The sequence below is a fragment of the Mesoplodon bidens genome, assembly GCF_964165515.1.
Source record: "Mesoplodon bidens genome assembly, chromosome: 2".
In the NCBI taxonomy this organism is placed as follows: Eukaryota; Metazoa; Chordata; class Mammalia; order Artiodactyla; family Ziphiidae; genus Mesoplodon; species Mesoplodon bidens.
In genome coordinates this window covers 3381077-3408075 of record NC_138177.1, presented here as the reverse complement: position 1 = coordinate 3408075, position 26999 = coordinate 3381077, and positions in this window count along the sequence as shown.

The following is a 26999-nucleotide window of genomic DNA, read 5'->3' as shown; positions in this document are numbered from 1 at the left end:
CTGCCCCCTATTGGGACTCTGGGATTCTTCCAACAAGTACGTGTTCTCTGGAGCCCCCACAGACCTGGTTAAGATGGTCCCAGAGCTGCAATGCAGTTGGAGCTTCTCCAACTCTGTCCTTCTTCCTCTTTAGTCTCACAAGCGTTAGGTTTGCATCAAGCTCTGAGACTCTTCCCCATGACTCCTGCTTCCTCTCCTCTTTATCCTACACAAGAATTTCCCTCAATAAATCCGTTTCATATCTACTCCTATCTTGGCATCTGCATTCTGGAGGACTCAGCAAGCATAATCCATTTTATCTATTTTTCATTTCTGGGTCTTTCAATGTGTTGTTTTGCCTGCCCAAATAGCTATCCTCCCCTGACTTAGCTGGCTTTGACTTTCTTTTTTTTTTTTTTTTTTTTTTTCTGGCTGGCTTTGACCACTTTGACTACAGACAACAGATATCAGTGTAGGCATCACTCCCTTCAATAAACCTCCCTGACCTCTCCGTCACCACCAAAATCTATGTTGGATGATACTGCTAGGGGTTCCATAGCACCATGTACACTCCCATCCAGCCCTCATCCCTCTGATATGAAATTTCTTTTTGTGTGTGTGTCTGCATCCCTCTGCAAACTATAAATGTCATGATGAAAGGGTCTGTATCTATTTCTTCACCGTTGTATGCCTATCATCTATCACAATGCTTAGCATTTTTTAGGGACTCGATAAATATTTATTGAATGGATATATAGACACAAAGCAAGAGAATGAAAACCATGGAAACCAATCAAGGGAGCAACCTGGGAGGAAGGGCCCAGCTAGAACGTAGAAGAATTCCACTGAATTAAAAACACTCTTCAGACATTTTTAAAAGGTATCACATAGAAGGTGGCAGAGTAAGAAGACCTGAGCTCACCTCCTCCCATGGGCACACCAAAATAACAACTATTTACAGAGCAACTATTGATGAGAATGACATGAAGACTAGCAGAAAAGATCATCTACAGCTAAAGATATAAAAAAGAAACCACAATGAGACAGGTAAGAGAGACAGAGATGCAGTACAGTCAAGGCCCACACCCCTGAGTGGGTGACCCGCAAAGGAGAGGATAATCACAATCTCCCCAGGGATCAAGAGGCCCAAGCCCGCATCAGACTCCCCAGACCAGAGGTCTGGCACCAGGAAGATGAGCCCCTAGAACCTTTGGCTTTGAAGGCCAGCAAGGCTTGCTTTCAGGAGTCCCAGAGGCTGTGGGAAATAGAGACTTCACTCCTAAAGAGTGCACACAAAACCTTACACACTCTGAGACTTGGGACAGAAAGAGTAATTTGAAAGGAGCCTGGGTCAGACCCACTTGCTGATCTTGGAGAGTCTCCCAGAGAGGTAGAAGGCAACTGAGACTTACCCTGGGGGACACAGATGCTGGCACAGCTATTTTGGGGAGCTTGTTCTACCACGAGGACACTACAGCTGGCAAGTGATATTTTGGAATCTTCCTTCTAGCTTATTAGCACCAGGACCTAACCCCACTCACCAGCCAGTCAGCACCAGTCCTGGTGCTCACCCCAGGCCAAGCAGTTAGCTTCATGGGAACACAGCTCCATTTGCCAGTAGGCTGGCAACACCCATAAGCCCCCATAGGCACCCCAGGCACCCCAGGACCCAGCCCCACCCATCAGAGTACCAGGACCTGGTCTTGCCCACCAATGGACCAGCACTCGCTCAAGTTCTGGCTTCACCCACCAGTGGGCAGGCACCATCCCCCTGGGTCCTGGCCATGCCCACCAGAGAGGGGACATCAGCTCTAAGATAGCTTGGGCACCTCAGCCAGCAGACCTAGGACCCAGATGCACCCACCAGCAGGCCAGCACCAGCTACAGGGCCCTGTGCCCTCAGGCAGCCACCCTGGGACACAGCTATACCTACCAGCAGGTCAGCACCAGTTTCAGGACCCCCAGGCCCCGAAAGCCAGTCACTCCATGACCTGGTCCCACCCACCAGCAGGCTGACACCAGCTCTGGGACCTCTGGACAACAGCCAGCCACCCCAGGACCCAGCTTTACCCACCAATGGCTGACAGCCTCTGCACTAGGTGGGGCCTGGCAACCAACAAGGCCAGAAGCCACTCATGCCTACCAGTGTGCCCACATTAGTCAGCCCACCACAATAGAAGGGCCCATGCAGCCCACATAGGGGACACCCCTAGAGAATTTAGCTCTGGTCACTATAGGAGAGTGTGCTTCTGGGCCACATAGGACATATTCTACATAAGGCTACTCCTCCAAGATCAAGAAATGCAATTAACTTACCTAATACATAGAAATAAAAACAGAGAAAACAGGCAAAATGAGGTAACAGAGTAGTATTTCTGAAATGAAGGAACAAGATAAAACCCCAGAAGAAGATCTAAGTGAAGTAGAGATAAGTAATTAACCTGATAAAGAGTTCAAGGTAATGATCAAAAAGATGCTAAACAAACTTGAGGGAAGAATGGAATAACAGAGTAAGAAGTTTAACAAAGAGTTAGAAAATATAAAGACAAATCAAACAGAACTGATGAGTACAGTAACTGAAATAAAAAATACACTAGAAGGAATCAACAGTAGATTAGATGACACAGAGGAACAGATCAGCAAACTGGAAGAAAGAGTAATGAAAATCACTCAAGATTAACAGAAAAAAGAAAAAATAAGAGTTATAAAAAATTAGGTCAGTTTAAGAGACTTCTGGGACAATATCGAGCATACAAACATTCACATTATAGGTGTCCCAGAAGGAGAAGAGAGAGAGAAAGGGGCAGAGAACATATTGAAGGCATAATAGCTGAAAACTTCCCTAACCTGGGAGAGGAAACACATCCAGGTCCAAGAAGCACAGAAAATCCCAGGTAAGATCAATCCAAAGAGTTCTACACCAAGACACATTGTTATTAAAATGGCAAAAATTAAAGATAAAGAGAGAATATTAAAAGCATCAAGGGAAAAACTACCAGTTCTGTACAAAGGGACTTCCATAAGACTTTCAGCTGAATGGAAACTCTGAAGGGCAGAAGGGAGTGGCATGATATATTTAAAGTGATAAAAGAAAAAAAAACATATAATCAAGAATACTCTACCCAGTAAAGCTATCATTTAGATTTGATGGAAAGATAAAGAGTTTTACAGACAAGCAAAAGATAAAAGAGTTTATCACCACTAAACTGGCTCCACAAGAAATGTTAAAGGGACTTCTTTAAGTGGAAGAGAAAAAACCACAACTAGAAATATAAAAATTACAGAAGAAAAAATCTCATTGGTAAAGGCAATAAAGGTAGTAGATCAACCACCTACAAAGCTAATAGAAAGGTTAAATAACAAAAGTAGTAAAATCATCTATATACACAATAAACAGTTAAGGGATACACAAAACAAAAAAAATTTGTAAAATATGATGGCAAAAACATTAAATTTGGGGGGAGTAAAAAATTCAGGGTTTTTAAAATGCATTTGAACTTAAGAGATTATCAATGTATAAAAACCATATATATATATATATGTGTGTGTGTGTGTGTGTGTGTGTGTGTATATATATATATATAGAGAGAGAGAGCGCTATGTATAAACCTAATGGTAATCACAGGCCAAAAATCTATAACAGATATACACACACAAAAGAGAAGGAAATCCAAACATAACACTAAAGATAGTCATCAAATCACAGGGAAGAGAAAAAAGAAGGAACAAAAAAGAACTACAAAAACAAAATGAAAACAATTTGCAAAATGGCAATAAATACATACCTATCAATAATTAAATGTAAATGGACTAAATGCTCTAATCAAAAGGCACAGAGTGGCTGAATGGATACAAACACAAGACCAGGGGCTTCCCTGGTGGTGCAGTAGTTAAGAGTCTGCCTGCTGATGCAGGGGACACAGGTTCGTGCCCCGGTCCAGGAGGATCCCACGTGCCATGGAGCGGCTGGGCCCATGAGCCACAACTACTGAGCCTGCACATCCGGAGCCTGTGCTCCACAGTGGCAGAGGCCACAACAGTGAGAGGCCTGTGTACCGCAAAAAAAAAAAAAAAAAAAAAAGACCAGTATATATGCTGCCTACAAAGACTTACTTCAGAGCTAAAGACACACACAGACTAAAAGTGCACTGCTGGTTGAAATGTAAACTGGTGCATCCACTGTGGAAAACAGTGTAAATTCCTCAAAGAATTAAAAATAGAACTGCCATACAATCCAACAATTCCACTGCTGGGTATATGTATGAAGAAAACAAAAACACTAATTCAAAAAGATATATGTACCCCTATGTTCACTGCAGCATTATTTACAATAGCCAAGATATGGAAGCAACATAAGTGTCCATCAGTAGATGAATGGATAAAGAAAATGTGATACACACACACACACACACACACACACACACAAAATGGAATATTACTCAGCCATAAAAAAGAACAAAATCTTGCCAAGTGTGACAACATGGATGGACCTACAGAGTATTATCCTCAGCGAAATAACTCAGACAGAAAAAGACAAATACTATATAATTTCACTTATATGTAGAATCTAAAAAACAAAACAAGTGAATGAACAAAAGAGAGACAGACTCACAGATACAGAAAACAAACAGGTGGTTGTTGGGGGTAGGGAGGAAAGAAATAGGTGAGGGAGATGAAGAGTTACAAACTGCCAGTTACAAAATAAAAGTCACAGGGATGAAATGTAGACTGTGGAGAATATAGCCAATAACAATGTAATATCTTTGTATGGTGACGTATGGTAACTAGATTTATTGTGGTGATCATTTTGAAATGTACAGAAATATCGAATCACTATGCCATGTACCAGGAACTAACATAGAGCTGTAGGTCAATTATACTTCAAAAACAAACATACAAACTCACTCATAGAAAAAGAGATCATAATTGGGGTGCGGGGGAAGGAGGAGTTGGAGGAAGGTAGCCAAAAGGTACAGAATTCCAGTTATAAGACAAACAAGAACTAGGGATGTCATGTACAATATGATAAATGTAGTTAACACGGCTGTATGTTATAGATGAAAGTTAAGGGAGTAACCCTGAGTTTTCATCATAAGAAATTGTTTCTTTTTTTTTCATTTTGTATCTATATGAGAAGATGAATATTCACTAAACTTATCGTGGTCATCATTTCACGATGTACATAAATCATTATGCTATACACCTTTTAAAGTGCTGTACAGCAATTACATCACAATAAAACTGGACAAGAAAAAAATGTATCCTGAAATTTCAGAAGTGGGAAGAGTGGAAAATATTAAGGGCACTGACCCAGCTCAACACAAATCTTCACAACGTTGGATTCCAACCATGACATTCCTTTCATTGGTAACATGATCAGTTCTTACTGAGCTGGAGATTGATGCTAACTCTGCATTCCGGAAATAACCCCCAGCCAGATGATGCCACGTACAAGAACTGCCGAGGGTCACTCCTCTGTTTTGGCCAGTGATAAAAGTCACTCTGTGTACAAGCAGGTTATGACACCAAGTCAAACGCATGGATTTACATATGCAACTTAGAAAAGGATACAAGGAAGCTCCCCAGGAAGTTGAGTCTTGGGACCTTCTCTCATTTCATCTTCCAAATTGCTGGACTCTTGTCCTTATTCCCGTCAGCTTGATCCCAGATTCCATACCTGCTTCTAACACTATTGGATTTAGTGACTCTGAATTCCTTCCTTGCCTTTTCTACCAAGGTTCGTATTCTCCTATGGTTTGGGGCTTTTTGTGTTCTAGCTATTTCTGTGTCCACTGTTACTTTGAGAAGATCCTCTATTCTTTCCCAAAGGAAACCCAGCTCTTGTCCTCATAAATAGACTATATCATTTGAGGCAAGAAAATTATCATTGTAATAATATTTACTTTAAAATCTTATCATCTAGAAGCCATAAAAATTACATTCATTTTTCTGAGTTAAAAAAATTACATGAGAACTTCTCCTGCCAGTGTCCTTGTCCCTTCGGAGAGCCACAGCCACCCTCCACATCTGCAGGAGACCCTCCAACACTAGCAGATCTGGAAGAAACCGCCATCCTCAGGGGCTTGGAGAAGGCTCTCCTGTAGCTCAAGTGGAGGTGAAGAAAACCATCCCTTTGGTGGTGGCCTGAGCAGATTATCTGAACCGCAATGTTGCTCTGAACTTTGTGTTCGAGATTTGAGAAGATTAGGGCTGCTAAGCTTCCAAAAGGGGGGCTGAATTATTCACTGTTTAAAAATGGTCATTGCTTCCCTCTTTGTTTCCTGGTGCACGAGAGGGGATTAAAAGTGCTGCTTAAAGGAGCTCCAGAGATGGGTGCGAATGGAGACTAACAGCGCAGACACCAGAGATGGACATGAGACTCTAAGGCTGCTGCTGCTGCCACCAAGAAGCCTGTGTGCAAGCACAGGTCACTATCCACACCTACTTTTGGGGGAGCCTGTGCAGCCCGCCACTGCCAGGGTCCCATTCCCCAGGAGAACACATGGCGTGCCTCAGGCTGGTGCAACGTCCTGTGGGCCTCTGCCACCACAGGCTCGCCCCACATCCGCACCCCTCCCTCCCCACGGCCTTAGTGGCCAGTGTCCCCAAAGCAGCTGCTCCTTTAACCCCGTCCTGTCTGAGTGAAGAACAGACACTCTCCAAGGACCTACACACAGAGGCGGGGTCAAATCCAAAGCTGAGCCCTGGGAGCTGTGCGAACAAAGAAGAGAAAGGGAAATCTCTCCTAGAAGCCTCAGGAGCACCGGATTAAATCTCCACAAACAACTTGAGGTACCCAGTATCTGTGGAATACATGAATAGACAACGAATAATCCCAAATTGAAGAGGTGGACTTTGAGACCAAGATTTATTATTTTCCCCCTTTTCCACTTTTTGTGAGTGTGTATGTGAATGCTTCTGTGTGAGATTTTGTCTGTTACCTTTGTTTTCACTATTTGTCCTAGGGTTCTATCTGTCCGCTTTTTGTTTGTTTGTTTTGGGTTTTTTTTTTACTTAAAAAAACTTTTTTCTTAATAATTATTTTTATTTTAATAACTTTATTTTATTTTTTCTTACTTTATTTTATTTTGCCTTCTCTCTTTTTTTCTTTCTTTCTACTTTTTCTCCCTTTTATTCTGAGCCGTGTGGATGAAAGGCTCTGGCTGCTGCATCCAGGAGTCAGTGCTGTGCCTCTGAGGTGGGAGAGCCAACTTCAGGACACTGGTCCACAAGAGACCTCACAGCTCCAGGTAATATCAAATGGCGGAAATCTCCCAGAGATCTCCATCTCAACACCAGCACCCAGGTTCAATCAACGACCAGCAAGCTATAGTGCTGGACAACCTATGCGAAACAACTAGCAAGACAGGAACACAACACCACCCATTAGCAGAGAGGCTGCCTAAAATCATACTAAGGCCACAGACACCCCAAAACACACCACCAGATGTGGACCTGCCCACCAGAAACACAAGATCCAGCCTCACACACCAGAACACAGGCACTAGTCCCCCCCCACCAGGAAGCCTACACGACCCACTGAACCAACTTTAGCCACTGGGGACAGACACCAAAAACAATGGGAACTACGAACCTGCAGCCTGCAAAAAGGAGAGCCCAAACACAGTAAGATAAGCAAAATGAGAAGACAGAAAAACACACAGCAGATGAAGGAGTAAGATAAAAACCCACCAGACCTAACAAACGAAGAGGAAATAGGCAGTCTACCTGAAAAAGAATTCAGAATAATGATGGTAAATATGATCCAAAATCTTGGAAATAGAATAGAGAAAATGCAAGAAACATTTAACAAGGACCTAGAAGAACTAAAGATAAAACAAGCAATGATGAACAACACAATAAATGAAATAAAAAAAACACTCCAGATGGGATCAATAGCAGAGGCAGAAGAAAGGATAAGTGATGTGGAAGATAAAATAGTGGAAATAACTACTGCAGAGCAGAATAAAGAAAAAAGAATGAAAAGAACTGAGGACAGTCTCAGAGACCTCTGGGACAACATTAAACATGCAAACATTCGAACTGGAGGGCTTCCAGAAGAATAAGAGAAAAAGTAAGGGACTGAGAAAATATTTGAAGAGATTATAGTTGAAAATTTCCCTAATATGGGAAAGAAAATAGTTACTCAAGTCTGGGAAGCACAGAGAGTCTGATACAGGATAAATCCAAGGGGAAACACGCCAAGACACATATTAATCAAACCATCAAAAATTAAACACAAAGAAAACATATTAAAGGAGCAAGGGAAAAACAACAAATAACACACAAGGGAATCCCCATCAGGGTAACAGCAAATCTTTCAGCAGAAACTCTACAAGCCAGAAGGGACTGGCAGGACATATTTAAAGTGATGATGGAGAAAAACCTGCAACCAAGATTACTCTACCCAGCAAGGATCTCATTCAGATTTGATGGAGAAATTAAAACCTTTACAGACTAGCAAAAGCTGAGAGTTCAGCACCACCAAACCAGCTTTACAACAAATGCTAAAGGAACTTCTCTAGGCAAGAAACACAAAAGAAGGAAAAGACCTACAATAACAAACCCAAAACAATTAAGAAAATGGGAATAGGAACATACATATCAATAATTACCTTAAATGTAAATGGACTAAATGCTCCCACCAAAAGACATAGACTGGTTGAATGGATACAAAAACATGACCCATGTATATGCTGTCTACAAGACACCTACTTCAGACCTAGAGACACATACAGACTGAAAGTAAGGGGTGGAAAAAGATATTCCATGCAAATGGAAACCAAAAGAAAGCTGGAGTAGCAATTCTCATATCAGACAAAATAGACTTTAAAATAAAGACTATTAGAAGAGACAAAGAAGGACACTACATATTGATCAAGGGATCGATCCAAGAAGAAGATAAAAAAATTGTAAATATTTATGCACCCAACATAGGAGCACCTCAATACATAACGCAAATACTAACAGCCATAAATGGGGAAATAGACAGTAACACATTCATAGTAGGGGACATCAACACCCCACTTTCACCAGTGGACAGATCATCCAAAATGAAAATAAATAAGGAAACACAAGCTTCAAATGATACATTAAACAAGATGGACTTAATTGATATTTATAGGATATTCAATCCAAAAGCAACAAAATACATATTTTTCTCAAGTGCTCATGGAACATTCTCCTGGATAGATCATATCTTGGGTCACAAGTCAAGCCTTGGTAAATTTAAGAAAATTGAAATTGTATCAAGTACATTTTCCAACCACAATGCTATGAGACTAGATATCAATTACAGGAAAAGATCTGTAAAAAATACAAACATATGAAGGCTAAATAAATACACTACTTAATAATGAAGTGATCACTGAGGAAATCAAAAAATACCTAGAAATAAATGACAATGGACACACAAAGAACCAAAACCTATGGGATGCAGCAAAAGCAGTTCTAAGATGGAAGTTTACAGCAATACAATCCTACCTTGAGAAACAGGAAACATCTCGAATAAACAACCTAAACTTGCACCTAAATCAATTAAAGAAAGAAGAAAGAAAAACCCCAAATTTAGCAAAAGGAAAGGTATCATAAAGATCAGATCAGAAATAAAGGAAAAAGAAATGAAGGACATGATAACAAAGATCAATAAATCTAAAAGCTGGTTCTTTGAGAAGATAAAAAAAAATGATAAACCATTAGCCAGACTCATCAAGAGAAAAAGGGAGAAAACTCAAATCAATAGAATTAGAAATGAAAAAGGAGAAGTAACAACTGACACTGCAGAAATACAAAAGATCATGATAGATTACTACAAGCAACTCTATGCCAATAAAATGGACAACCTGGAAGAAATGGACAAAATCTTAGAAATGCACAACCTGCCAAGACTGAATCAGGAAGAAATAGAAAATATGAACAGACCAATCACAAGAACTGAAATTGAAACTGTGATTAAACATCTTCCAACAAACAAAAGCCCAGGACCAGATGGCTTCACAGGCGAATTTTATCAAAACATTTAGAGAAGAGCTAACACCTATCCTTCTCAAACTCTTCCAAAATATAGCAGAGGGAGGAACACTCCCAAACTCATTGTACGAGGCCACCATCACCCTGATACCAAAACCGGACAAGGATGTCACAAAGAAAGAAAACTACAGGCCAATATCACTGATGAATATAGATGCAAAAATCCTCAACAAAATTCTAGCAAACAGAATCCAACAGCACATTAAAAGGATCATACACCATGATCAAGTGGGGTTTATTCCAGGAATGCAAGGATTCTCAATATATGCAAATCAATCAACATGATACACCATATTAACAAATTGAAGGAGAAAAACCATATGATCATCTCAATAGATGCACAGAAAACTTTAGACAAAATTCAACACCCATTTATGATAAAAGCCCTGCAGAAAGTAGGCATAGAGGGAACTTTCCTCAATATAATAAAGGCCATATATGAAAAACCCACAGCCAACATCGTCCTCAATGGTGAGAAACTGAAAGCATTTCCACTAAGATCAGGAACAAGACAAGGTTGCCCACTCTCACCACTCCTATTCAACACAGTTTTGGAAGCTTTAGCCACAGCAATCAGAGAAGAAAAGGAAATAAAAGGAATCCAAATCAGAAAAGAAGAAGTAAAGCGCTCACTGTTTGCAGATGACATGATACTATACATAGAGAATCCTAAAGATGCTACCAGAAAACTACTAGAGCTAATCAATGAATTTGGTAAAGTAGCAGGATACAAAGTTAATTCACAGAAATCACTGGCATTCCTATACACTAATGATGAAAAATCTGAAAGTTAAATCAAGAAAACACTCCCATTTACCATTGCAACAAAAAGAATAAAAAATCTAGGAATAAACCTACCTAAGGAGACAAAAGACATGTATGCAGAAAATTATAAGACACTGATGACAGAAATTAAAGATGATACAAATAGATGGAGAGATATACCATGTTCTTGGATTGGAAGAATCAACATTGTGAAAATGACTCTACTACCCAAAGCAATCTACAGATTCAATACAATCCTTATCAAAGTACCACTGGAATTTTTCACAGAACTAGAACAAAAAATTTCACAATTTGTATGGAAACACAAAAGACCCCAAATAGCCAAAACAATCTTGAGAACGAAAAATGGAACTGGAGGAATCAGGCTCCCTGAATTCAGACTATACTACAAAGCTACAGTAATCAAGACAGTATGGTACTGGCACAAAAACAGAAAGATAGATCAATGGAACAGGATTGAAACCCCAGAGATAAACCCACGCACATATGGTCACCTTATCTTTGATAAAGGAGGCAGGAATGTACAGTGGAGAAAGGACAGCTTCTTCAATAAGTGGTGCTGGGAAAACTGGACAGATACATGTAAATGTATGAGATTAGATCACTCCCTAATACCATACACAAAAATAAGCTCAGAATGGATTAAAGACCTAAATGTAAGGCCAGAAACTATCAAACTCTTAGAGGAAAACATAGGCAGAACACTCTATGACATAAATCACAGCAAGATCCTTTTGACCCACCTCCTAGAAAAATGGAAATAAAAACAAAAATAAACAAATGGGACCTAATGAAACTGCAAAGCTTTTGCACAGCAAAGGAAACCATAAACTAGACCAAAACACAACCCTCAGAATGGGAGAAAATATTTTCAAATGAAGCAACTGACAAAGGATTAATCTCCAAAATTTACAAGCAGCTTATTCAGCTCAATAACAGAAAAACAAACAACCCAATTCAAAAATGGTCAGAAGACCTAAAGAGACATTTCTCCAAAGAAGATATACAGACTGCCACCAAACACATGAAAGAATGTTCAACATTATTAATCATTAGAGTAATTCAAATCAAAACTACAATGAGATATCATCACACACCAGTCAGAATGGTCATCATCAAAAAATCTAGAAAAAATAAATGCTGGAAAGGGTGTGGAGAAAAGGGAACCCTCTTGCACTGCTGGTGGGAATGTGAATTGGTACAGCCACTATGGAGAACAGTATGGAGGTTCCTTAAAAAACTACAAATAGAACTACTATATGACCCAGTAACCCAACTACTGGGCACATATCCTGAGAAAACCATAATTCAAAAAGAGTCATGTACTAAAATGTTCATTGCAGCTCTATTTACAATAGCCAGGAGATGCAAACAACCTATGTGTCCATCATGGGATGACTGGATAAAGAATATATGGCACATATATACAATGGAATATTACTCAGGCATAAAAAGAAAAGAAATTGAGTTATTTGTAGTGAGGTGGATGGACCTAGAGTCTGTCATACAGAGTGAAGTAAGTCCGATAGAGAAAGACAAATACCGTATGCTAACAGATATGTATGGAATCTAAGAAGAAAAAAAAAAATGTCATGAAGAACCTAGGGGTAAGATGGGAATAAAGACACAGACCTACTAGAGAATGGACTTGAGGATATGGGGAGGGGGAAGTGTAAGATGTGACAAAATGAGAGAGTGGCATGGACATATATACACTACCAAATGTAAAATAGATAGCTAGTGGGAAGCAGCTGCATAGCACAGGGAGATCAGCCCGGTGTTTTGTGACCACCTAGAGTGATGGGATAGGGAGGGTTGGAGGGAGGGAGACGTAAGAGGGAGGAGATATGGGAACATATGTATATGTATAACTGATTCACTTTGTTATAAAGCAGTAACTAAGACACTCTTGTAAGGAAATTATACTCCAATAAAGATGTAAAAAAAAAAAATTACATGCATGAGTACATAGGAAAGTCTCAATCAACAATGCTTTGAAGGTAATTACGTGAAATCCTCAGAAGCTGAGGTCACTTCAATTAGACATCAAAAGTTGATGTCCCAAGACATCATACCCAAGAATGTAACTTATGCAGTAAATTTTGGTCTTAATGTATCACTTTCAAAACACCTTAAGTTCTCCGAGGAATGTTTGTTAAAAAGTGAAAGTGTGCCTCATGTAGAAGATTTTCTAACAGCATCCTTTCTTACTTGCCAATCTATCCTCCTTTTGCAGCAAGGAAGCTGTGTAGGTTCACCAGGAGGCCACACAACTGATAGATCTGAACAGGCAGCAGAAGCTCTTAAGCTACCTCAGCCCAGAGGGCAAGATCTAGAAAAGTGTCTAAGCAGGGGTTCAAGCACAGAGATCTTAGGGGGCAAGCAGTGCAAGGGTGTTTGGGGCTGAGGAGGAAAACCAGGGACTCAGAAAAGGAATAGCGGGTTTAAAAGAACAAGTAAGAGGAGGACCAGAAAAATGATACAGACAATAAATTACAGCCCACAGCCCAACCCAGATGTCAGTTTACAGCCTTGCAGTAGCCGCTGCATGGAGAGTTTAGTGAACTACATTTAACATGTGTGCATTTCACTTTAATGTTTAAGCTCTTTAATTCTTTGTGTCTATGAACAGTCACAGTCAGAAAGTCCAGATGGACTATATTAATCAGAGCACATAATTTTAGTGGTAGACATGCTTACTCCCAAAGCCTGGATATATTCCTAGAGCCTTTGCAGTGCCCCGTTGTCTCGAGGTAAGAAATATGGTTGGCTCAGCAGCATTTGTTAATTTATGTAAGAAGGAAAATGAATCACATATAAACATATGGAAATATCCAAATGCCAATTTTTTTTTTTAGGTTAGCTCTTTGCGTCCTCATTTTCCTTCTAACCTGGGATTTATGCTATCAACTATTAACACTAAACAGATTCCTAGCTTATTCTTAGTTTTCAACTTATACATATATAAATTTAAAAGATATATATGTATGCATGCATATATATATACATTTTTTTCGGACTAAGAAAAATTAGTGTTTTATTTGGATAGAAAACTGACAAAGGACGGGTACTCCTTCCTTCAGGATACTGCAATTAAGGGTTGTGAACATTTAAGCAGGAGTTACTGCCATCCAGAGGCAGAAAGCCATGAGTTGCCATATCCTGTTACAGTTTTACTATAAAGGAAGTAAGCCAAGAAAAAACGTGTGTATTGTTGAAGTTTGGCTCATTAAATCATCAAAGAATGGGAAATTAAGACCCAGAATCAGGTGTCACGGGGTCTGCAATCCCACTGTCCTCATGAATGGGGGAACATACTTTGGATTCTTCAAAGCTAGTCATAGTGAAAGAGGATGCAGCTTTCTGTGACATAAGGCCAACCATTTCCACAGACTCCTTAACGTGCAAAAGCATAAAATATCTTGAAAATTAACCCTTGTACATTTCTTAGAAAATCTATATTTTTCTTGTTTTGAAGCCATATGATACTTCGGTGGAGACACTGAAATGGATGCTCCTAGTGTCTGATGAATGCTGCCCATCACACCCAGCAGAGGTATAATATAGGGTTTCCTAGCTATGAAAAGTCTATCAGGACACTAGGATACCTATCATAGAAAGTGGTGCTCGGCCTTTGAATATGAGCGTCCAAAAAATATTTGCAGTGTATACAGTAAATAATTTTAGTAGAATTAGTAAGTAAAATCCTGAAAGACTTTGCATAGTTGAAACGTGTTGGGATTACACGAAGAGAGTTCCTTACTATACAGGCTCTGATTTAGAGAAAATATCGTATTCTTCTAGGACTTGATCATTTGACATTACTACTTGACTACTTAAGTTTCTGTAGCCATTCCATAGGCTGAGTTCCCTCTGTCAATAAATGAATAAACAAATGCACTAACTCGAGAATATTTCTGCTTGTTTACGTTCTGTTAGAAACCCAAATTCAAAACATGCATCAGGGGCTTCCCTGATGGCGCAGTGGTTGGGAGTCTGCCTGCCAGTGCAGGGGACACGGGTTCGAGCCCTGGTCCGGGAGGATCCCACATGCCGTGGAGCAACCAAGCCCATGCGCCACAACTACTGAAAAAAAAAAAATGCATCAGTCTGGGCTTTTAACAACAGGAAAAAATAATGACTCCAAATTACATTTGCTATTCACAGACACTTTACACACCCATGACAGGTATAGATATAACCTTTTGAATATGTTTTAAAACACTGAATACACATACACACACACACAATCTGAAAAAATAAACCAAGTAAAAACATGTCTCTTAACAAAGCCTACTTCAATTTTCTAACCAACTTACACAGCTCAAAAGATTTCAGTCTGGGAACATTTTGAACCAAATAAAATAGTTTATAATTAGATGAGAAAATATTATTAAATTACTATTTTTCACCTCTACCAAGATCATATATTGTGTATATTAAAATATTTTTCAGAAGCCCACATTCAAATGCGCTAAAGTCAGGATAGGGGGGTCCTACCCATTAGAAGTATAAATAGTTTTGACTTTCAAAAAGAAAACCCCAAACTGCATTTCTGAAGTTGCACTGTACTATGATCTCTGTCTTAAAACCCTATTCCACTTTTTGTTTGTTTGTATCTTTACATGAGACTTCTTGCATCTACAGGGTTATCAGTGCCCTCTACTGGTTTTCAGCCTGAAGTTTAAAATGGAGAAAAAGAAGAAAAGGGATGAAACAGTCATTCAAATCCTGGGAAACTGCACTACCCTAGTGAAATGGGGGAGAAAAGGGAGAGACATACCTATGCTAATGTTATTTGTTTACTTGCTTGTTGTCTTAATAATCTATTATACAAAAGATTGGTTGTGAGGTGGGTTGTTTCTGAGGAGCTCCAAATCATTATTAATTCTTAATTCAGTTCAGGAAAGAAGTTAGCAACATAAAATAAGGGGGGAAAAACTGAAAATAAGTTGCAAAAAACTGTTATTTTTTTAAAATTATTATTTATAAATTATTTATAAATGACACAGGAAACGGTTTGATGATACATACACACTAAACTGTTAATGATGATACATACATACTAAGCTGTTAACAATGGTTACCTCTGAAAAGAAGATTGGCATTGGAGACAAAGGTATAGAAGCCATATTTTCACTCTTTACTTACTATAGACATAGTTTAAAATTTTAACAAAGAAGTTGTATCCTGAATCCCTGCACTTTTCACCTCCTCTCCAGCTACCATTCTCTTCCAGGCTACAGTCACCCCTCCTCAGGTCTCTTAACTGTTCTCCCTGTGTCCTTCATCATCTTCCTCGAGTCCAGTCTCAGAGAGTAGGCAGTGATTCTTCTTACATATGACTAAATTCATGCCTTTCTGCCAACAAAGCTAGTCAATGGCTTCTCATCATATTTAGAATAAATTTCAGTCTGTTTTGTTCCAATTCCTCAGAAGCTAGAATTATGCCTGGCCCATAGTAGGTGCTTTAAAAATGAGTCTTTAATGAATAGATGGATAGATGAACAAGAATGTTCTAAGGTATTATCTGTACAAAATGTTAAAAGAAAGAGCATTCAACTTAGAGAACAGGTGAAAACTGGTCACTAAGGGTTAGGCTTGAGAAATTTTCTTTACCTTTGGATCTTATTTGTCATATGGATGAATAATGGCCCTACTTATAAAATGTTAATGGTTCAAGGTCTCCAGCTTTTGCACCTAAACACACACACACACATAATGTGTGCTTAGTATAGAAGAAATCCTATCTTGAGCTATTTTCTGATGACATTACACTATACAAGTGATAGAACTCTGAAGAATATAAGTGACATTGAATACTTGCTATAGGCCAGTGCTATACATTTACAAATAAATTTAGAATTTAAGATATGTTCACTTATTTATATTTCAAACAACCATTGTTTTGGTGCTGTTATAATTATTAATTTACAGAGAGGGAAATGAGACACAGAGTGAAAAATTATCATTCCTAGAGTCGTATAATTAGCAAGTGACACAGGGGGATGCAAGCCCCTTCTGTCTGACTATATCACCCTAAGTCACCCCAGACCAGTGATATTCACCAAAGGAATGCCAGGTGCCAATTAGCTTTGTCAAACCCGTCTCCACCCTGAGGTTAGGGATGGACACATCCTAACATATCAGGGGTTAGGGATCCCCTGAGTCACACAAGAGATGTGTGGATATTTGTACAAAATTGGGGTTCTGTTAGAAAGGAAAAAGAGGTAAATGGATGCTGTATGAACAAACAGTAGTGCTTCATGCAAAATGAAGACTTCCTAACAACATAAATGTTCATCACTAACAGAGAGTTAAGTAAATGATTCTACATCACAACGGTAAAATATGATGAAGCCACTAAAAATGAGGACAACATTGAACAATAAGAGAAATGCAGAGAGAAAAATATAGAAAGCACTATAATTATAATTATGCAAAATTGTACACGCATATGAACAAGAGGAGAAAAATCGTGTTTACCTATTTATTTTTAGATTTCCATTATTTCTGATTTATTATTGTTTGTGCAAAGAAAAAGAAAACCAGTAATCAACATCAAATTTCCTGAAAACCTACTCTAGACAAATGATCTAAATATAATATAGCCTGAGCAATAGCCCAGAGAAAACTATGAAGAATGTTTACCACATACTGAAAATATGGATACCCATGAACAAGAATTTATTATATTCCTCCTGCATCTTCCCTCCTATCATTTCCTTAGAGTGGTTCTTTAGTACATCTCATTCCTCAATACCAGAGCCTCTCATTATACTTACCTCGAAATTCAATCCATGTTTTCCCTAGTTCAAACCACCCAACAGAGTTTATTCTACACCCTGTTAGCAATTCAGTATATGAAATATTTCACACTCATAGAGTTTATCATTAATGAAGTACTATGAAATCTTGAATACTGTATAGCAACTGTAACTGAATGAAAAGCCCACAGGTAATATATTTTGTTTTAGAAATATGAGGAAGAAGTGGGTTTGGTGTACAGAGTGGAAGTGTAAGATTACTTCCTGGAATTTTAAGCTATAATTTTTAAAAATTAAAATTACATGACTTTCCTGTACTTTATTAAACTATACGTCTATGTGTATATATATATATATATATATACACACACACACACACACACGTGATGTGTATATATCAGGTTATGAATGTTTTTATTTGTGCTTAAGTGTGTGTGCTCCACAAATAGATCCATTTGAGTTACAATTAATTCAGCTTGGTGCTTTGTTGCTGTTTTCCTCCCTCCAATAATTAAAACTCAAAATACAATCAGTATCTTCACACTGATCAGGGTGCAATTTGAATCATACCTACACCAGAAAAATTTTTTCAACCATACAATGTTTGGCCCAAAGGATTCTTTATCTTTCAATATTGTTTGCCACAAAATGGTGAGAAGGTCAGAAAATACTCAACTGGATTTGAAAGAGAAATTCTACTAACTAGAAAAAGGAAAAGTTCACACATCTGGTTCAAATATTTGCAGAATGAGGTTGATAAAATTATCCATTAACAAAACGAAAATGTATATTTAGGAAAAATATTGTGTAAATAACTTAAGGTATTGTATAATTTTATATTTAGTGTTTATAAACTTGCAAAAGCAATAACTCTAAGTCCTATGAAAAACAAATAAAACTTTAAATCAACACAAGAAGAAAACAACAGGTTTTGACTCTCAAAGATTTTAGATCATGGATAATCAGTTGCAAAACATAAAATAGAGATGCTTAAAATATTTTTAAAAAACAGAGATTATTCACAAACACCCAAGCCTTAAGCTACTACTTAGAATGTCATTTACATTAAGGGGGGAAAAACCCTAAAGAAAGGAAAAACTACAATCACTGAAATTAAAAACTTAGTGGAAGATCATACAGCAGATTGCATTAACTGAGAAGTAATGAATTACAATCAATCTAAGTACTAACCCAGAGAACCACAGAGACAAAAAGATGTAAATTATGAATAAGAAGTTAGTAGTTATGGAGAAAGGGACATTATGTCTAACTGCAGTAACAGAAGTATAGAATAGAATAAACTGGGGGACAGGCTATATTCAAAAAGCATAGGGCTTCCCTGGTGGCGCAGTGGTTGACAGTCTGCCTGCCGATACAGGGGACATGGGTTCGTGCCCCGGTCTGGGAAGATCCCATATGCCACAGAGCGGCTAGGCCCGTGAGCCATTGCCACTGAGCCTGTGCGTCCAGAGCCTGTGCTCCACAATGGGAGAGGCCACAGCAGTGAGAGGCCCGCATAAAGCAAAAAAAAAAAAAAAAAAGCATATTCCTGAGGATTCAAGAACCACTGTAAAACATAAGCAGGAAAAATTAAAAGTCCACACCTAGACAAATTAGGACTCCAAAACAAACAAACAAAAAAGACAGATTTTTAAAGCAGTCAGAGAGAGAAGACATATTACTAGAAAGGTATGATAATTAAATCAACAGCATAATTTTTAACAGCAAAAATACAAGCCAGAGGACCATAGAAACTTCTTTAAGAACAAGGACAAAATAAATACTTTTTTTATTCGATTAACATCTCTGAAGATTTACCTGTAACAGATCTCCGCTAAAATAAGTTTTAAAAAAGTACTTCAGGAAATTGAAAATTATTCAAGAGAGAATGAATAAGAAACAAGAAGGAACAGAACAAAGAAACAAAAGTAGATAAGATGGAGAAAATGTTGACTACATAAGACAATAATAATAACAATTAATATGGGAGCTAAATGAAGATGATATTAAAACTTGAAACAAAAATATATGCAAGAAATGGGGGTTCATTTAAGAGTTTAACATCTTATATTGTTCATGAGGAGAGTGAGGAAAATTACTAATTTCAGACATTGTCAACATATACATACATATGTCACAAGTAATAAAATTTAAGGATAAGCACTTTGGTAGATTGATTGATGGCCTCTAATTTTTTAGACCTCCCTAAATCCATAACTTTGGTAGTACCCTCCCATACTTATTTTGGATTTTCCATGTAACTTCTTTGGCCAATGAGACAATAACAAATTTGATGAAAGCAGAGCCTTTAAATAGGCTCAAGTGTTTCTTATTATTATTATTCTTATTTTCCTCCTCCTCCTCCTCTTTTCCTTGCCTCCACCACCTGTATCTCTATTCTCTCTCTCTCTCTCTCTCTCTCTCTCTGACTTCTCTGTAGTTGCCATAAGTACATGCACGAGCTGACATGAAAATATGCTCAGACTAGCCTGTTGGAGAGAAGTAAGAACTTCAAGGAGAAAAACCAATTCATCCCCAATAAAATTATACCAGACCAACCAGGCTTTCTCCTCCCTCACCCAAGCAACCTACCAACTTACTTTAGAAGTGTGAGCCAGGCTTGCTAAGTTGAGACCAGCTCAAATTAGCAAACTATTCAGTTGACTTGTAGAATCATGAAAAATAATAAATTTGTGTTGCTTTAATTTACTAAGACTGGGGGTAGTTTGTTGTGCAGTAAAGCCAACTGATGCAACCAGAACAGAAAAGAGAGAGAGAGAAAAAAAAAATTCCAAACTAATAGAGAGAAGGGATTTTTAAAATATATTAATGTGAGATTATCAAAAATTATAAGGTGCATGTAACTGGAAATAAAGAAATGAAATGGAAAAGAGAGAAAAGGGTAGAAGAAATATTTGACATAATAGTGACCAAGAACTTTCCAAAATTAATAACAGATACAAAAGCCACAGATCCAAGAATCTCAGAGAACACTGAGCAGGATAAATACCAAAAACATCACATTTAGACATATCATATTAAATGTTCAGAAAGACAAAGAAAAAGAGAATATTCTAAAGAAAACAGAGGAGAGGAAAAAGACGTTTAATCTATAGAAGAACATGGATAAGAATTACAGCAGACTTTTTGTCAGAATCATGCAAGCAAGAAGAAAGCAAAGTAAATTTTTAAAAGGTTGAAAGAGAATAAACATGTCTAGAGTTCTATATCTAGAAATTACTTCTAGATTTCCTCAATCTATAAATGATCTTTAAATGTAAAGGAAAATTAGAGACTTTCTCACACAAACAAAAACTGAGGGAATTCACCACCATCAGATCTTCCTTTCAAGAAATATTAAAAGAAGTTCATTAGGTCAAAGAATAATATAGGTTAGAAACTTTAATCTACATATAGAAAGGAACAGCTTCAGAGGAGGAATAAATAAAGATAAAATTGATTGTATTAATTTTCTATTCTAAATTGATCTAAAAGAAATATTTGTTTAAAGTAATAGTGATAATATAATTGGGTCATTATACTATATGGGTAATGAAATAAAAGAGCAATAGCACAAGAAATAAAAGGAGAAATTGGGAATATTTGATTATAAGTTAGCTGCACTATACTTGAAGTGGCATAGTGTTATTTGAAGATGGGCTTAGAATAGTTAAAAATGTATATTGTAAACTTTAGGACAATCACTACATAATTTTAAAGTAAGTATAACTGATATTGTATAAGGTGATAAAATGGAATTATATAAAATACTCAGTAAAAACAAGAGAAGTCAGAAAAAAGACTTTTTAAAAGAAACAAAGAATAAGGGCAATGAATAGAAAACAGTTACACACATGGTAGATATTAATCCAACTATGTCAATAATCACTTTAAATGTGAATAATCTAAAAGACATAGATTTTCAGAGTGGATTAAAAAGGACAACTATATTTTGTCTACAAGAAACCCACTTTAAATATAACTCAAGCAAGTTAAAATAAAGGGATGAAGAAAGACATACTATGCTAATACTAATCAAAGAAAGCACTATACTAATTTAAGGCAAACTTTGGAACAAGGAACATTATCATGAATAAAGAGGGTCACTACATCATGATAAAGGAGATAATTCTCCAAAAAACACAAGAATGCTAAATATGTATGCACGTAACAACACAGTGTCAAAATATATTAGAAAAAAACTGAAAGAAATAAACAAATCTACTAACATAGTTGGAAACTTCAACCCCCATCAGTACTGACAGTTCAAGCGGTGAGAAAATCAGTAAGGATATAGAAAACCTGAACACTACTAATCAATTTGATCTAATTGCCCTTTATGGAATACTCAGTCCAAGAACAACAGAAGAATGCACATTCTTTTCAAGTTCACATAGAACATTCCATGATAGACCGTAATCTTTGTCAACAAAGAATAACAGATTTAAAAGATAAAACTCAAACAATATATGTTCTCAGACCACAATAAAATTGAACTCAGAATCAATAACAGAAAGATAATGTAAAATTCCCAAATATTTACAGACTTTACAAAACACTTTTAAATAACACAGGGGTCACTGAAAAAAATCTCAAAAGAAATTAAAAACATTTTAAACTAAAAGAAAATACAAACTAAATTAAATTTGTATTGAATGCAGTGAAATCAGTGTTTACAGGGAAATCTGCACTATCAAATACAGCTAATCATGGTCTTATCATACAATTCAGCTAACACATTCCAAAATATTTACCCAACTGATATGAAATCTTAGGTTCACACAATAATCTTCATGCAAATATTTATAGAAGTTTTATTCATATGTAAAATATACAACAATAAATTTGATTTTGAAAACAAGTATATAAAATAAATTGCATTCCTATACAGTAATATTCTCTTTTTAACAGATGCTAAATAAGTGGCAAGATATACCATGTTCATGTATTTGAATATACAATGTTGTTGAATTGTTCACAAGATATCTATAAGTCAAGTAAATGCAATATTAATACAGTCTAAAACCACACAGAATGTTGGAAAAATCTAATAAAAGATATGATATATCAATAAATATAAACCTTTATTTAAATACTTTGTTAAAGAACACAAATAAAATGAGTGATATATTATGAGTGATATATTATGTTCATAGACAGGAATATGTAATATATTTCTCTCAAAATTAGTCTATAATTATAATACAGAATCTCAATAGAGGTTTTGTGAAATTCTGCAAGTTGACTTTAAAATATACATGTAATTTGCAAATGAAGCAACTGACAAGGAAGTAATCTCCAAAATATACAAAAAGCTCATGTGGCTCTATTTCAAAAAAACAAACAACCCAATCAAAAGATGGGCAGAAGATCTAAACAGACATTTCTCTGAAGAAGACATACAGATGTACAAAAAGCACATGAAAAGCTGCTCAACACCACTAACTATCAGAGAAATGCAAATAAAAACTACAATGAGGTATCACCTCACACCAGTCAGAATGGCCATCATCAAAAAGTCTACAAACAGTAGATGCTGCAGAGAGTGTGGAGAAAAGGGAACCTTCCTATACTGTTGGTGGGAATGTAAATTGTTACAAACACTATGGAGAACAGTATGGAGACTCCTCAATAAACTAAAAGTAGAGTTACCATATGATCCTGCAATCCCACTCCTGGGTGTATATCCAGATAAAACCATATATCAAAAAGATACATGAACTCCATTGTTCATTGCAACACTATTTATAAAAGCCAAGACATGGAAGCAACCTAAATGTCCATCAACAGAGGGATGGATAAAGAAGATGTGGTACATATATACAATGGAACAATACTCAGCCATAAAAAAGAATGAAATAATGCCATTTGCAGCAACATATCTATCCATGTTAGATATTCTCATACCAAGTGAAGTAGTCACAGAAAGACAAATATCATATGATATCACTCATATGTGGAATCTAATTGTTTTAATGATATAAATGAACTTATTTACAAAACAGAAACAGACTTACAGACTTTGAAAACAAACTTATGCTTATCAGAGGGAAGGGTGTAAGGGAGGGATAAATTAGGAGCTTGAGATTAACATACACACACTATTATATATAAAACAGATAACCAACATAGGACCTATTGTATAGCACAGGGAACTCTACTCAGTATTCTGTAATAAACTATACTGGAAAAGAATCGGAAAAAGAATGAAAAAAATATATATATATAACTGAATCACTTTGCTGTACACTTGAAACTAACACAACATTGTAAATCAACTATACTCTAATAAAATCTTAAAAAATAAAATAAAATATATATGTAAGAATGAGAATCAACAGTCAAGGTATTCCTGAAAAAGAAAATGTTAGGGGTTTAGCACTTGCAGACATCACATTTTATTATAAAACTAAAACAATTAAGATATAGTGGTAATGGCATATGAATGATGAAATAAACAGAAGAAAAAGTTCAGAAATATATTCACGTATATATGTATATTTGACACACAATAGCTCTGGCATTGCAAATCAGTGTAGAAAAGGATGAAATAATCAGTAAGTAGTGCCAGGACAATTGTTTCTGCATAAAAAAATTAGGCCCCAGGGTCTTATCTTATGCAAGGAAAAATTCCAAAAATATTAAAGAACTAGATGTGAAAAGCAAAGTTAATTTTTAAGAAGTAATGTAAGAGGAGAGATATAACATGTTCTTGGATTGGAAGAATCAATATTGTGAAAATGACTATACTACCCAAAGCAAGCTACAGATTCAATGCAATCCCTAACAAATTACCAATGGCATTTTTTATGGAACTAGAACAAAAAATCTTAAAATTTGTATGGAGGCAGAAAAGACCCCGAATAGCCAAAGCGGTCTTGAGGGAAAAAAACGGAGCTGGAGCAATCAGACTCCCTGACTTCAGACTCTATCATAAAGCTACAGTAATCAATACAATATGCTACTGGCACAAAAACAGAAACATACCTCAATGGAACAAGATGGAAAGCCTGGAGATAAACCCACGCACCTATGGTCAACTAATCTATGACAAAGGAGGCAAGGATAAATAATGGAGAAAAGACAGTCTCTTCAATAAGTGGTTCTGGGAAAACTGGACAGCTACATGTAAAAGAATGAAATTAGAACACTCCCTAACAACACACACAAAAATAAACTTAAAATGGATTAGAGACCTAAATGTAACACCAGACACTATAAAACTCTTAGAGGAAAACTTCAGAAGAACACTCTTTGACATAAATCACAGCAAGATCTTTTTGGATCCACCTCCTAGAGTAATGGAAATAAAAACAAAAATAAACAAATGGGACCTAATGAAACTTCAAAGCATTTGCACAGCAAAGGAAACCATAAACAAGATGAAAAGACAACCCTCAGAATGGGAGAAAATATTTGCAAATGAATCAATTGACAAAGGATTAATCTCCAAAATATGTAAACAGCTCATGCAGCTCAGTATTAAAAAAACAAACAACCCAATCCAAAAATGGGCAAAAGACCTAAATAGACATTTCTCCAAAGAAGACATACAGATGGCCAAGAAGCACATGAAAAGCTGCTCAATATCATTAATTATTAGGGAAATGCAAATCAAAACTACCATGAGGTATCACCTCACACTAGTCAGAATGGGCATTATCAGAAAATCTACAAACAACAAATGCTGGAAAGGGTGTGGAGAAAAGGGAACCCTCTTGCACTGTTGGTGGGAATGTAAATGGATACAGCCACTATGGAGAACAGTATGGAGGTTCCTTAAAAAACTAAAAATAGAATTACCATATGACCCAGCAATCCCAGTACTGGGCATATACCCAGAGAAAACCATAATTCAAAAAGACACATGCACCCCAATCTTCACTGCAGCACTATTTACAATAGCCAGGTCATGGAAGCAACCTAAGTGTCCATCGACAGACGAATGGATAAAGAAGATGTGGTACATATATACAATGGAATATTACTCAGCCATAAAAAGGAATGAAATTAGGTCATTTGTTGAGAAGTAGATGGATCTAGAGACTGTCATACAGAGTGAAGTAAGTCAGAAAGAGAAAAACAAATATCATATATTAACGCATATATGCGGAACCTAGAAAGATGGTACAGATGAACCGGTTTGCAGGGCAGAAATAGAGACACAGAGGTAGAGAACAAACATATGAACACCAAGGGGGGAAAGTGGCGAGGGGGTTGGTGGTGGGATGAATTGGGATATTGGGATTGACATGTATACACTGATGTGTATAAAGTGGATAACTAATAAGAACCTGCTGTATAAAAAAATAAATAAAATTCAAAAAAAAGAATGTAAGAATCTTTTTTATTCTAAAGTAAAAGAGGAATTTTTAAACAAAATTTTTCATATTTAAAGAGAAAGACTTATTTGACTGTATTCATATTTTAAAAGATCTGTTCATCAAAAGACATCAAACTCAATTTGAAGAAATAAGCCCAAGTCTTGAAAAACACATTTTGGATACATATAATTAATAGTCAGGACAAGTAAAGAACTTCTACAAATCAATAATAAATGGACAAATAACGTAAAATGAGCTCTCATTCAGAAAATGAACAAAATATATGACTAGGCAATTCACAGAGGAAGAAAACAAATGGCACATACCTTCGAAAGGATGCTCAACTGGTGACAAGGAAAAATGTGAATAAAAATTACACTGAGGAATCACTTCACACAGTCCGATTTACAAAAATAAATGTAAAAAGAAGTTTGACAATACAAAGGTACCTTATAGAACAACAGGAATACTAATGTGAATATACATCAATACAAGTGCTTTGGAAATGCATTTAGACCTATAGCTGCCCTTCTTATCCACGGACCGGGAAACCATGATACAGAGGGCGGACTGTACTGCACCATTTTCTATAATGGACCTGAGCATCCATGTATTTTTATATCCACAGGGGGTCCTGAAACCAACCCTCTTCAATACTGAGGGATGACTGTCTCTTAAATTTGAAGATGCACACCTTACCACTTGTCATTTTACCCCTAGGAAACTGTAAGATATGCATGAAGAAAACCAGCACATAAACGTTCCCAATAATATCCAATAAATGGAGTCAATAAGAATACCTACCGGGCTTCCCTGGTGGCGCAGTGGTTGAGAGTCCACCTGCCGATGCAGGGGATGTGGGTTCGTGCCCCGGTCCGGGAAGATCCCACATGCCGCGGAGTGGCTAGTCCCGTGAGCCATGGCTGCTGAGCCTGCGCGTCCAGAGCCTGTGCTCCACAACGGGAGAGGCCACAACAGTGAGAGGCCCGCATACCGAAAAAAGAATAGCTACCAGATAGAGGATGGATAACTAGTTTATACCATATTCTTCTAGCACACTATTATATATAATTTAAAAGTGATGAAAAGCAACTCTTGTATCAACATGGATAAA